The sequence below is a fragment of the Centroberyx affinis genome, unplaced genomic scaffold (genome assembly GCF_046629955.1).
Source record: "Centroberyx affinis isolate AG114_WGS23_722 - 3 ecotype Tasmania unplaced genomic scaffold, CSIRO-AGI_Caff_v1 ptg000356l_1, whole genome shotgun sequence".
NCBI classification, from domain to species: Eukaryota; Metazoa; Chordata; class Actinopteri; order Beryciformes; family Berycidae; genus Centroberyx; species Centroberyx affinis.
The window spans coordinates 115,439-130,404 of record NW_027279027.1 but is presented as its reverse complement, the minus strand read 5'-3'; the positions used below and the strand labels follow the sequence as shown (position 1 = coordinate 130,404).

At 38.4% G+C, this 14,966-nt stretch overlaps 1 protein-coding gene across 1 annotated transcript in view; it reads right to left on the bottom strand.

The window, feature by feature from the left end:
- The window catches only part of LOC139641209 (uncharacterized), a 79,928-nt gene that overhangs the window by 48,868 nt on the left and 16,094 nt on the right, over window positions 1-14,966 (bottom strand).

Sequence of the window (14,966 nt, the reverse complement as noted above, 5' to 3'; positions counted from 1 at the left end):
TTGTAACTGTATTTACTGTGCCCTGTTCTGGACAAAGGGGAAAATGTTGTTTGAATAACAGAATGGGATAGTATGTGATGCCCCATCTTTGCCCCGCTGGCTGCTGTGAACAGCTGCCAGACAGCAGAGCAAGCATTTACTGTTTAGTCTGTACTGCCCCCGTCAGGAAGAATTCAGTTTTGCAGTCTAACCTTGGTTTAGAGGTTTTGGCTTTGGAACAACCTGTCTGAGGAGTTTAGGGTAGCAGAATGAGTATCCGCTTTAAATCACTTCTGAAAACCTTTATTTTTTTATGTGATATAATCCCATTATTTTTAGTATTGTTTTAACCTGCAAATATTTTTTATCTTGTCATTCTCAAAATCTGTAAACTATTTAAAAAAAAGTGCTATACAAAATTATGTTATTATTATTACTGCTACTACAAGTGCTAGCACAAATATTACTACTAATAATAATACTAATTATACAACAGGTAGTTCCGACCAAGCAATCTGATTGGTCAACTAGACATTTAGAACGTGCTCAAATCAGCATGACAGCACACCTAGCCGTGCTCATCACTAAATATTACTCCGCCATATATTATCATACAATATATTTAAATATAACGCTACGTTAACTCTGTTCAGCCTTGATATTACCAGACGCTCTGCATCCTCCATCAGCTGTGCCGGTGAGTCGGTGACACGGCGCTACTAGCTTAAAAATACATGTGAAGTTCGCGGACATAGTAACTAAATCTGTCCATGGAAAAATTATTTTTTTCAGCAGATATCTTAGTTACAACAAGATTGAGCTAGCAAGGCAGTTTTGTGTTTATATGTGTGGTATTTATTCAGTTTGGGCAATCCCGCGATCTCTAGAGAGCATTAGCTCAAGTTGGCTGGCTGACTCAACAGGGACTAGAAATCGTCTCTGTTGCTAGGTCGTTACTAAGGCTCCGCCTACTTGCTGGAGTAGTAAACTAAGTTCCATTACATAGGAGTCTACTGACGTGCTGATTGTTTTCCAGTTATTAGTCAGACCCCATGTATTTCCAGGGAAACGGAGATAACACTAGCAAAAAGTTTTTTATTTTGAGAGCGAATTGCCCCACAATATGAATACATTTTGTTTATATCTTTTATTTTGTTGGTAACTGTTGTATAATCGCAATATTACACTCGAGGGTGTGCGTTACCGTTACGGACCTCGGCGCAAGTGCCTCGGTCCTGACCGCATCACTGTCGTGCCAATAATGACGGTAACGCACACCCTCGAGTGTAATATTGCTTAATTCCACTACTCTTACAACTAACACTACTGCTAACTAAGGATTACCAACAATTCCACCATCACTATGACAACCGCTACTACTACTACTACTACTACTACTACTACTACACCACTTCTACTACTTCTACTTAGCGGTGGGTGATATGGACAAAAAATATATGATGATATTTTCAGATACTACCATGATTCAGGATATGTGGATTATTGTTTATATGTTATGTATATTACACAATTAAAAGAATAACAAAGACAATGAGGAACGGTCAAAGTATGTTTTCAGACCTATATTGATGAATTCTAGTTTAAAAAGATAAACAAGCACTTTGCCATTTTTTAAATGGTGAAGTTAAAGGACTACTTGGATTGGTACCAAAATCATCTCTGTGTCTCCAGTAGATAGCTCTGTCTGGTGCACATGCATAATTCAACAAAAAGAATGCACTTTTTTTTTTGCATTTCTAAGAATTCACTTTAAATGGCAGAATATCTCTTCCTGTGAGACTTTCAGTGTAACTTACTTTGTTTACACAGAAAGTGAGTGAAGTTAAACAGACAGCAATAGTTTTTTGTGCTGTTGATTTGTAATGGACGTAACTGATGAAGATTGAGAGTTGGTTTACAGAAGTTATGAATCTATAGGCCAGAGATTCCTGGACTTGGACTTGGATGGCAATGACAAGGACTTGAACTCTGACATGATCACTTGAGACTTGAGTCGGACTCAAGTCTCAAGTGATCGTGTATTAAATAAACGTCAAATACATTTTTTTGAATTTTTAAATAGGTAGGTAATGTGTTTTAGTATACATAGTAATGTGTTTTTAACTGATTTCAACTGATTTATAACAGATATTAGCGTTCTGATGCAACTTTGCAAACACAATTATAGGCTCCTCATTTACAGTGATGGATAACCTTTACCAACTGAATTAGAAGTGTCCGGAGTTGTTTTCTATGCGGTATGGCAAAACTGATTTAAAAATATAACAGTCAGAATTAACATTAAAGGGATGGAAAACAAACAAAAAAATTAAGAAAAAACTAGGTGGGTGTCAGGGCAAAGTCAGATGGCAAGGGAAAGTTTATCTGTAATAACCACTAGACCAAGTGAAAGAAATGCACAATATGCTAGTTGAGTATGGATGTGTGTAATCAATATAGCTATGTGTGTAAAATGTTGGAAGGTTATGATGGTGGTTTCCTAATATTTCAGACTTTCTGTCAGCTTATTATCAGCTATGTGTTAGCTAGGACAAAGGCTGTCATTACCTTAGCAACCACACACTGAAACGGTCTATAAATCTACTGAGTTCCAAGCTGTACTGGGTAACGTAAGTTTTCTGTACTTTCTTTGCCCCTGATTAGCTTTTTCACACTTAACACATGATGCACTTTGTGAGCGATTTAAATGCTTTGCCATCGCAATGTAACAAGAAATGAGAAATCTAACAAGTAGTTGTGTCCTGCCATGGCATTTAGGGCTATGATTACAAAATAACTGATGTGATGGAAATTGTTCACTTTGTTCTATTTGACATTCCCTACACTTGACTGCAGATATTTCCTTGAAGACATTCCGCAAAGTCGGAGAAATCGGGGTCCATCATCGAACCACGAGTCCCCAAGTAGTAATTCCCCCCCTGAAGGGTGAGGAGAATGGTATTTTCTAGTAGTACTGAACACCTGAAAGCTGGCATTAATGGTATTTTCATGTAGGAAGCCCGTACCTACAATCTTTCCCATGTGACATGAATGCAGTGTGAACGCAATGAGGAGCGTAGTTTCAATAATGATGTATGCTGGTGGGCAATATGACATATTCTACATTACAACTAATATCACAATATGTCAAATGACTTGCTCTACAGCTACATGAAATGTTTCATCATGTGTGTATCAGGACTGAACGACATGTTTTTGTTTTTTTCTGGCTTTCCAACTTTCATCACCTGAAAATGATGAAATATTTTTTCCTTCCTTTCCCAGACTGTCTGTGTAGGAGCTGTGCTGATATTCCCCAGTGCTGCTCCATGGCAGAGGCATCATGCCCATTCAAACTTGCCCCCTTCATTTCCAGAAAGTGGACTTTTTGGGATATAAAATGAAACTTTTCATTCTACTAATTTACAAGATGTAGTTGTAATCATTTCAAATTGATTGAGACAAACGCATATGAGGACGGGACCTGTTCCTAGATCATACCTCTGTAAACCGCCCTCCCCCCTTTCACAGTGCAGTTGGTCAAATAACCTGCTGCAATTCATTTAGGCCTGTGTTATTATTTAGAGAGAGAGATCAAGGTCCCTTAGGCTTTCTATTGCCTGATCACACGTCAGGACTCTGGCTGAGAAAACAAACAAATAAACGTGACTGCTATGATTGGAGGGAGTCTGTGAAGAAAGGGAGAAAGTGAAGAAGATAGAAGATAGAAAGTTAATCCCCTGATGTGGAAAAAGTACAGTGAGCTGCCAGCATTGTGTCTACAAGGACAACAGTCACACAGACGAGGCTTCCCCCTCTCACCGCGCATAGTGGCCTTATTCACATCTTTTTGTTAAACAGATATGAGGAATACATGTAGGAGTTGATGGGCTATGATAAGTGAGCAGTAGTTTTACATGCACTGCTTGGAGGCTTCTCCATGTGAAAACCAAAATGCTATCTGGCCTATGTCTCAATAAGTCCATTTGGACTGAATATTATGAAAAGTAAAATGAAGCCAATTTGAGCCTTAAGTCGGTAAAACTGTAAATCATCTCTGATGTCATATGGAAGTACCAGTATTGGTTTATGCCACTTAGATACGGAAAGGGGATCAATTCTTAAGCCAGTAGAACCATATGAATCCATCAGAAATCTTTGGCACTTAAATACATAAATGTTGTTTTCAATACATACTCATGTGTCATGTGTCACGTGTGACAACATGCCCTGACGTGGGGTAAGTTGTCCCAAGTTGTCAAGTCGTATTTCATCAATAATAACTTTTGCTTCCAGTAAAATATTGAAAATGTAAAAATGCCATTTTTTAGAGCAGACCTTAATCTAGCTAGAAAACTATATATGGTATCCCAGTAGGAAGGCACTGCTGAGAAATACACCAATGAGTAAAAAGTGTGACAAAATATCCCGGTCTCCCCTAATTGTGCAGATCACCTCCCGCTCCCACAGGGACAAAGGGACTCGGGGCAAAGTCAGAAAACTGACTGGCAGCTTTAGTGTGAAGGTAGAGCAGACTCCTTCACCATAGGCTGTTTTCTCATTCAGAAACCAATTACTTTGTATTTAATCGTCAAATTCAATAAGTCAGCACCCATATTAATGTTTGATGTCATAATAATAATGACAAATACCATAAAATGTGCCATTTTCTAACTATAAACGCTGCATGTATTACACTGTGCAGAATACATACAGAACGGAGACTAAAGTGGACGTCAAACAGTAATGTGGGTGCTCACTTACTAAATTTGACGATTAAATACAAAGTAATTGGCTCAAAACAGTATTTCTACGTATTTTAAAATGTCGCTTTTATTTTGAAGGCTAAACGGCCAAACCGGAAGTCTTGTTTCTGGTAATTGAAGCTAGTCTTACCAATCGAGGCCGGGGTGCACGGCGCGCAAACGTGACGTATTTTCAAATCACGGCTAGAGTGGCGATTTCAGCTAAATAATGGTGTAAATGTCGGTCTTTTCAAGTCACTCTGGGATCGTTTGGCTTCTGGAGACTTGCATTATGCTGGACGAGCTGCATGGAGCCATTTATGGTTATTTTCCCTTATTTCTTTAACCGTGAACTCAGATCAAGTCAGGTCAAATTGTAGTCAGTGGGTTCAGGAAACAGGCGTTACTCCACTAGATGGTAGAAGAGCTCTATTCTTGTTAGGTTTTCTCTCTCTCTCTCTTTCAATTCAAGGAACTTTATTGGCATGACATACATGTGCACATGTTGCCAAAACATAGATTCAAACATAAATGAGATAGAAATAAAGTAAAATAAAATGAAATAAACTGCATATTAAAGACATAGATTCATCACATAGAATATTTAGTAACAACAATAACAGTGATGATTACAAAAAAAGCAAAGTTAAGTGAATTGGTAAATCGGAGTGTCAGTGACATCTTCAGCCAAATTGGCAATGTAAATCAATAGGTTACATTTTCCTTGATTTTCATGACTCACAACTTATTTAACAACAGAGCAATACACTGCTTTATTTAAAGGCAACAATAATTACATATTAAAGTCAACAATTTCTGTTTAAAACTATGCAGATCAAACAATCTTCATATAACCTTTATTCCTGTAGAAAACAAGAGATGTTTAGCTTGGAGGAGTGAGATTGATCAAATAAAACAAAGATTCAAAGGGGAAATATTTTAACCTGTCAATCACCAATAACTGATGAAAAACAATAATTTAATTCTGTCTAGTTAAATATCTCATTCATTTCATTTTCAAAATAAAATGTCTGTTCTTCAACATGAACAGTAAACCTGTATGAAGATGCAAACGTTAATATTCTCACTTTAAGGTGTGTGTGTGTGTGTGTGTGTGTGTGTGTGTGTGTGTGTGTGAGTGTGTGTGATCCTGTCCAGAGTGAACTATGGTTTCAGCAGCTGTCTTTGGTCACAGTGTGAGTGTTTCTCTCTCCCTCCTCTATCTGACACAGAGACACTGAGGAACCAGACCCAGACCAGAACCAGAACCCAGGGTAGAGTGGTTCAGTGAATGTGGAGTAGAAGGTGTGGAGGTGGGTCAGTGTGTCAGAGGAAACTGTGTAGAAGGACAGAGAGCCAGCAGGCCAGTCCAGATACACTGCTACTCTGTTAGAGTCAGAGGAGCAGGGGGAAGGTATGTCTGTTTCTCTGTTATTGTGACAGACAGTGTATCTATTATCATAGCAGATCAGACTCCAGGACTTGTCATTCCCTCCAAGCTTGCAGTCATCACCCCATCCTCTCCTGCTGATTCCTCTGTAAGTCACTCCTATATGAACCTCTCCTTTCCTCTCGACCTCCCAGTAACAGCGACCAGTCAGACCATTTCTACACAGCAGCTGTCTCCAGCAGTCAAATCTCTCTGGGTGATCAGGATATAGCTGCTCCTCTCTCACCTCTGTCACCTTTCTGTTGTCTTCAGACAGGATCAGCTCTCTGTGTGCTGTGTTTGGGTCCAGTGTGAGTTCACAGGCATCTGATGGAGAGAACAAGACTCAATACAGCAGCAGCTTCTCATCTAATAAACCTGTTGTGGTTGTTTGTTGATTTATTGACAGTTCATTTCTTAGCAGTTTCATGATGGCACATGATGTCAGCCATCATCCTGATTCACAGTAGGATCTGAATGAATGGAGTTCACATACTGTGGTGTAGATGGACTTTCCGTCTCAATAGTTGAATGTGTGTTGCTTTGTTTTCATGAATCAAACTAAATACACACTTACACTTCCTCACACCTGGTTTCAACCTCTGCACTCCACCATGTTCCACACTGGAGGAATAAACAGGGAATAAGTCAGATCAGCAGATTCTCTCTGATGATGGAAACATGGACATTTAATAACCTTCAATATGAAGGATTTCCACTCATATCCACCATTAAAGTCCCTGATCACGCCGGCGTGATCAAATCATGTGACTAGTTCACGACATCGCTGCGTAAAAACAAACACTGCAAACAACTTCCAGCGGAAGTGCTGGCTTCAAACTCCATGCTAGTTTTTGTTTGAGGTTGATTGACCAAGTAGAAGCGGAGATATCATAATGGGAAGTTGACACTAAATGATCTTTCCTCCTACTGTAATATTCTCAATGTTATTGTCATGCGCAGCTGCCTGACCGGCACGTCCGGCGCTCCGCTGCATTTTCCACTATATCTTTGTCGTTTTTTGTCAAAGCCTCGAATCTGCAGAATTAGTTCTACAGGATGGATTTACATATGAAGGAAGGATGGGCCAGGACAGCCAATAGAATGCATTTGTTTGCATCATGTGGTTTTGGACAACCAATAGAAAAAAAAGAAGGAGGAAATAGGGGAAATAGTAGTTTCTGATCGCCATTTGGAGTTTCTCTTTCCACAGAGTTTCAATTCACGGTAAAACATGACAAATTCATTGTTATACCTTTGAAATTATTTTTTCTGCATTCAAAACAATTCGTTCAGCATTCTTTTGTTTCTCATAATAAAGAAATCATCATTTTCTAAAAAACGATTTTCTATTCTTTGTGTGTGTTTGGGTCCTGTGTGTTGATACCGATCTCCAAGTGACTAAAAAAATGCTCAGGTCATATAGGTGAGGTTGTGCTGAAAAAAAACATACCAGGCATTGATATGGTAAACATTTTTAAGGTGGTATATAAAGGCAAAATGACAAGTATTGCAAAACGGCCAAAATAGCCCCGGGACTCCTAAGGGTTTTCAACATGAAACAGTATTCCTCAGCTTGTCAGTGTGACAGAGAAAATGTGTGTGAGCTCTCAGCCTTCTAGCAGACGTTGCCTCTCCATACCTGAGAGAGTCCAGTCTCCAGTGTGGATCCTCCAGTCCAGCAGAGAGCAGCTTCACTCCTGAGGCTCCTGGATGATTGTAGCTCAGGTCCAGCTCTCTCAGATGGGAGGGGTTAGAGCTCAGAGCTGAGGCCAGAGAAGCACAGCCTTCCTCTGAGAGCTGACAGCCTGACAGCCTGCACACACACACACACACACACACACACGCAGCAAACAGCTACATATTGTTGCATTTTCTTGCAATGATGTAATGTGAAAAAACAATATTGATAATTATCTGGGTAAAATTTTCCTCAACTTCAAAATAAAAGCAGCTCGATGGCTTCCAATAATGACCAGCAGAGTTCCTCTCTTAAAGCATAATTGTGGTTATGTTCAACGTGGGCTTTATTTTCCTAGTTTTTCCATCATGATGATTGATTGTGTTCACTTCCTTCACTGTAGAGCTTGACATAGCTTCAGTTAAACAGCAGCTGCTGTCCAACACACACACACACACAGCAAACACACTCTAACAGTTGAACCCAAAAAGCGACTGAAACAGAAACACTCACACTGCAGTTACACATATCTTTAAATAGCTGCGACTGAACAATTATCACAACATTTCAGTTCTAATAGTCCATCTGATGCTTTTCATCATTGCTCACACACTTCCTCATGGCTGCTAGTTTTCTGCTGCGTTCAGCTCATATTGGAAGAAGCAGAAGAACAGGCTTTTGTTTCATTATTCTTATTTAAAGATTATATAAGGTTATAGTGTTGAAAAATAAGACTGAGAATCAGTTTCACTCCTGCTTGTTGTCTGTTTTATTATTATTATTATTAGTTTTAAAAGTGTTAAATGAAAGTTGACTGTCTGATCTATTCTACTTTTATTCAGGAGCAAAATTAACCCTTTAAACTTGACAGAAATAGTGACTGGAGGACTGGGAGCTGAGAACTGAGGCCAGAGCTTCACAGCTTCTCTCTGACAGTTTACAGTCACTCAGCCTTAATGGACTTAATGGAGCTTGGCCAGATAGCTACTGCTGCGTCATATTGTCTGACGTTACCTTTAACTAGTTTAAATTATTCCTAGCTAAATTAGTAAGTAATTAAGTAAGCAACTATGGAATGATGCTAAGTAATTTCCCTATAAACATATGATATACAGTACATTTATAGTACAGGCAGATGGTTGCCAAGATCACTGTTCAGAGTGCCTACACTTGGCTAGCGCTTAGGCTACTTGTAATGCTAATAACTGAGCAAATTGAAGACTTCTGGTTTAGTGTTTGTGTCTTAAAAAACAAGGGGCGATGGCAACAAACATAAAAACTGCATTTAGACCAATTTTTAAGATTTTCATGACCCAAATAGGCAATTTTTTGTAACCTGAATTGCCAATTTGTTCCACGCGATCCTTTTAGGACATTATCAAGATAAGGAGGCAATACTTGTGACAGATAGCTGGACTATCCAAATATGAATCAGATTTATCGGAATCGCTGCACAGTTTGTTCAAAAAACTTTATGTATTTACCTGCAACTGTTTCTTTCAGTCCGGTTGTAGCACACTGCGCGATTGGAAGCGCTTGATTGTAATGCCAGGACTGCCCTCCATTGCAGACCAACTATATCTATGTCTGACAAAGTATAGCTAAACCTGACGCAACTCCACCTAAATCTGACAAGACGGCTAAACCTGACACATGTCCATCTAAGTCTGACAAAAGGCATCTAAGACCGATACAATTCCACCTAAATCTGACCATCTAAATCTGATGAACGCCATCTAAGTTTGATAAAGTTCAGCTAAACCTGATACAACTCCATCTAAATCTGACAAAAGACAGCTAAACCTGATACAACTCCATCTAAATCTGACAAAAGACAGCTAAACCTGACACAAGTCCACCTAAATCTGACAAAAGACAGCTAAACCTGACACAAGTCCAGCTAAGACTGACACAAGTCCACCTAGATTTGACGAAGTACATCTATGAATGACAAAGGCGGCTGAGGATGTCCTAAAAAGGCCACCGTACTCCAGTTTATTAATGTCATTATTGTGTGTGTTTTTTGGGCACTGCTTTCATATCATTACTACTACTAACAGACTGTATTCATGTCAGCCTTATCTAAAAGCAGAGTTTACAGTGTGCTTTACATGGTGTTGTAGCTCACTGAGTTGAGTGTGGCACTAACAATGCCAGAGATGCTGGTTTGATTCCTACTGGGGTCACTCATGCTGACAATGTATTCACACATGGTAGTGTGAGGTGATTTCTTCTTTAACAAGAGGTAGTTTGATATAATAATTATAATATCAAATGTAAACATGAGAAACAAGATTAAGAAGGGAGGAAAGACAAAACGCAATTACACAAAAGTCAATATGTGTTTTACAAAGTGTTTTAAAGATGATACTGAATCTGCTAGCCTAAGTCCCTCAGGAAGGCATTCCACAGTCTAGGAGCCCTGATGGCAAAATCACCTTTAGTCTTGAGTCTAGACTGAGGGAAAGTCAGACAGACCCGAACATCTCAGCTTGCTCTCAACTTATCGGGAACTAAGAGGTCCACAGTGGAATTCAGGGCCAAAACTACTTTAAATGTGCTGAGTGAAATTTTTATATTAATTCTATATCTAACTGGTGACCAGTGGAGAGACGATAAATTGGGGATATGATGATGTTACCTTACCACTGGTTCAAATCCTAGTTGCTCTATTCTGAACCAGCTGGAGATGTGACAGTGAATTATGGCTGAGACAGGAATAGAGAGAGGTGCAGGAAAGGAAGAACAGGCTTTTGTTTCATTATTCTTATTTAAAGATTATATAAGGTTATAGTGTTGAAATATAAGTTTCATTCCCGCTTGTCTGTTTTATTATTATTACTCTTTTTTTGTTATTCTGCTAATAAAAAAGTGTTAAATGGAAGTTGACTGTCTGATCTATTCTACTTTTGTTCAGGAGCAAAATTAACCCTTTAAACTTGACAGAAATAGTGATTTTACATATATGTGACCTGCTCTATCATTTCCAGTCACACTGACCCCTCAAACCATTTTGAGTTTAATGCACTGTTGGAAAGAGGAGAATTTAAGCTTTCTGGTGATATCAAAATTATCTTTGTACTCCACAGATTGAGTGAGATGCACCCCTTGATGTCTTGACTGTTTCCAAACTATGTTTTTGAGAAAAAGGGCCTCAAAGTTTAAAGTCAATTAATTAAGTGTTAAAAAGTAGTCTGATATGATATCAGTCCATTGTGCGATATTTAATAATATCAATTAAATTCAGGGTCTCTCTCTCTCTCTCTCGCTCTCTCTCTCACACACACACACACACACACACACCATATTAAGGGGAGAGAGGGACGGGGAGAAGTGTTGCCAAGTTCGTAGCAACAAAACCCTCCCAGTGCCAATTAAACCCAACCCATAAACAGTCCAATGATCAATGAAACTAGTCCAAAATAACAAACCAATAACAAAACTCCACAATACAACCCTTACAAACTTTATAAACAGCGTTTTAAGTCCTACAGCATTTATAACATTTCCAAGTACATTGAAAACCGCGAACCTGGCAACATGAGGAATGCGAGCTTTGTCAACAAACTAAGCTAGTAGTTCTGCTTGTCACCCTACCTTTACGAGCTTCAACACCATATTTACCGGTTGAATTTCACAGTATTTTTTACACAGAATGAAAGCCAAGGCTTTATTTTATTAAAAAACCCCAAAACAGACAAAAATCGATCTTTTCTCATAAAATCACGTTTATCCACAAATGCGCCGTTGCGACTTCCGACTGAAAATGATAGAACGCGTCACATATGGTGATAAAACTCGATATCGCCTGATATGAAAATTGTAATCATTTTAACATTTTCAGCCATATCACCCAGCACTAATAGTTTGTTAGTTATTGTTTATTCTTGAGGATTGCTTTTGCAAACTTTTGTACAGGTTTTCTGAAAAAGAGATCCTAGCTCTCATCTCAATTTGTGACAGAACGCGACAAGTCCTTTACTTTAGGTTTCAACAACAGAGGCAGTAAGGAGAGGAAATAATGGAATATTCTTTCAGAGGACATTCATGTACATGTAAAGCAGAATTTAAATGGTGGTCTGTTGAACAGTATCAGTAATACTGACCTGAGAGTCTCCAGTCTACAGTGTGGACTCTCCAGTCCAGCAGAGAGCAGCTTCACTCCTGAATCCTGCAGGTCGTTCTTACTCAGGTCCAGCTCTCTCAGATGGGAGGGGTTGGACTTCAGAGCTGAGGCCAGAGAAGCACAGCAGCTCTCTGACAAGCTGGAGCCACTCAATCTGAATAAAGAATAAAGCATGTAGCTATCAAATAAAATATACCTGAATGCTTGCGACAATCCATTGTTTCATAATCCAGTTATATCTGTTCAGGTTTGTAATGTGTAGCTCAACATTGTTATGCCCTAGACAATGGACTTTACCATTTTGTTAGTGTGGATCAGCATAATATCTGCCTTATAGAGTCATTCCATCTGAAATCAGACAGGCTGTCACACCTACGTTTGTCTCACAATTGGTCCATTTTCCTTGAACACATTCTTTAACCAACCATATGGATAAATCTGGAGTTTGGGCCTGAATGCCAAGTAGTTTAAAATAAAGGTTTCGTTTAGGTCCAGAATGGACACTTTTTATTGGGACAATATTTTCAGATGGCAGTTTCTCTGGACATAATTGTGATAAAAAGCAGAATTGGAGTTGGATTGCTGGAGTAGCCACCAAGAACTTATGCAGAACTAAAAAATCAAGCTGTTTATTTATTGAAACCAATAAATATGTTTTCTGGTATATCTTCATTGGTGAAAAATCCTATGTGCATATTTCTTCCGCCTCAGAACTTTTACATTTTACAGATATTTGTATGTATGTAATGTGTAGAAATTTGCTTTATCCTTATGAAACTCCCCCATGATGAAATTACCATTTCAGTTATAAGCTCTGGTTTCATATATATTCTGATGAAATGTTGCCTTTTAGCAGCAGGGGTCACTGTTCTTAGTCAGTATTGAAATTACTTTTAGAAAACATGGCAGCCAAACACAGAACCCCCCAGCGGTGGCATGGTAGAAAAAATTAATTGATGTGGAAATAGTAAACCGTGCCCGCAGATTAGGAATCTGAGCCCCTCTTATTTACTTTACTGGCTGCTGGTTTTCTGATGTGTTTAGGTCACACTGAAAGAAGAGGAAGAACAGGCTTTCGTTCCTTATTTAATTATTCTTATTGAAATATTATATAAGGTTATAGTGTTAAAAAACTGAGACCTGCTTGCTGTCTCTTATTTATTTATTTTTGTAGTTTTATTCTGGCAATAAAGAAGTGTTAAATGAAAGTTGACTGTCTGATCTATTCTACTTTTATTCAAGAGCAAAATTAACCCTTTAAACTTGACAGAAATAGTGATTTTACATATATGGTGATAAAACTCGATATCGCCTGATATGAAAATTGTAATCATTTTAACATTTTCAGCCATATCACCCAGCACTAATAGTTTGTTAGTTATTGTTTATTCTTGAGGATTGCGTTTGCAAACTTTTGTACAGGTTTTCTGAAAAAGAGATCCTAGCTCTCAGTGTAAACTCCTTGTTTAAAAAGAGTTACATGTTGGATTTTCTCATTAGTGCACTGCTCTGAAATTAGTTCTGATAATGCAGAAACTGTACAGTTGACCCAAGGATCTGGTTTGTGTTTTCATTTCAGTTCTGGACTCAATTTGTGACCGAATGTGACAAGTCCTTTACTTTAGGTGTCAACAACAGAGGCAGTAAGGAGAGGAAATAATGGAATATTCTTTCAGAGGACATTCATGTGCATGTAAAGCAGAATTTAAATGGTGGTCTGTTGAACAGTATCAGTAATACTGACCTGAGAGTCTCCAGTCTACAGTGTGGACTCTCCAGTCCAGCAGAGAGCAGCTTCACTCCTGAATCCTGCAGGTCGTTGTTACTCAGGTCCAGCTCTCTCAGATGGGAGGGGTTGGACTTCAGAGCTGAGGCCAGAGAAGCACAGCAGCTCTCTGACAAGCTGCAGCCACTCAATCTGAATAAAGAATAAAGCATGTAGCTATCAAATAAAATATACCTGAATGCTTGCGACAATCCATTGTTTCATAATCCAGTTATATCTGTTCAGGTTTGTAATGTGTAGCTCAACATTGTTATGCCCTAGACAATGGACTTTACCATTTTGTTAGTGTGGATCAGCATAATATCTGCCTTATAGAGTCATTCCATCTGAAATCAGACAGGCTGTCACACCTACGTTTGTCTCACAATTGGTCCATTTTCCTTGAACACATTCTTTAACCAACCATATGGATAAATCTGGAGTTTGGGCCTGAATGCCAAGTAGTTTAAAATAAAGGTTTCGTTTAGGTCCAGAATGGACACTTTTTATTGGGACAATATTTTCAGATGGCAGTTTCTCTGGACATAATTGTGATAAAAAGCAGAATTGGAATTGGATTGCTGAAGTAGCCACCAAGAACTTATGCAGAACTAAAAAATCAAGCTGTTTATTTATTGAAACCAATAAATATGTTTTCTGGTATATCTTCATTGGTGAAAAATCTTATGTGCATATTTCTTCCGCCTCAGAACTTTTACATTTTACAGATATTTGTATGTATGTAATGTGTAGAAATTTGCTTTATCCTTATGAAACTCCCCCATGATGAAATTACCATTTCAGTTATAAGCTCTGGTTTCATATATATTCTGATGAAATGTTGCCTTTTAGCAGCAGGGGTCACTGTTCTTAGTCAGTATTGAAATTACTTTTAGAAAACATGGCAGCCAAACACAGAACCCCCCAGCGGTCGCATGGTAGAAAAAATTAATTGATGTGGAAATAGTAAACCGTGCCCGCAGATTAGGAATCTGAGCCCCTCTTATTTACTTTACTGGCTGCTGGTTTTCTGATGTGTTTAGGTCACACTGAAAGAAGAGGAAGAACAGGCTTTCGTTCCTTATTTAATTATTCTTATTGAAATATTATATAAGGTTATAGTGTTAAAAAACTGAGACCTGCTTGCTGTCTCTTATTTATTTATTTTTGTAGTTTTATTCTGGCAATAAAGAAGTGTTAAATGAAAGTTGACTGTCTGATCTATTCTACTTTTATTCAAG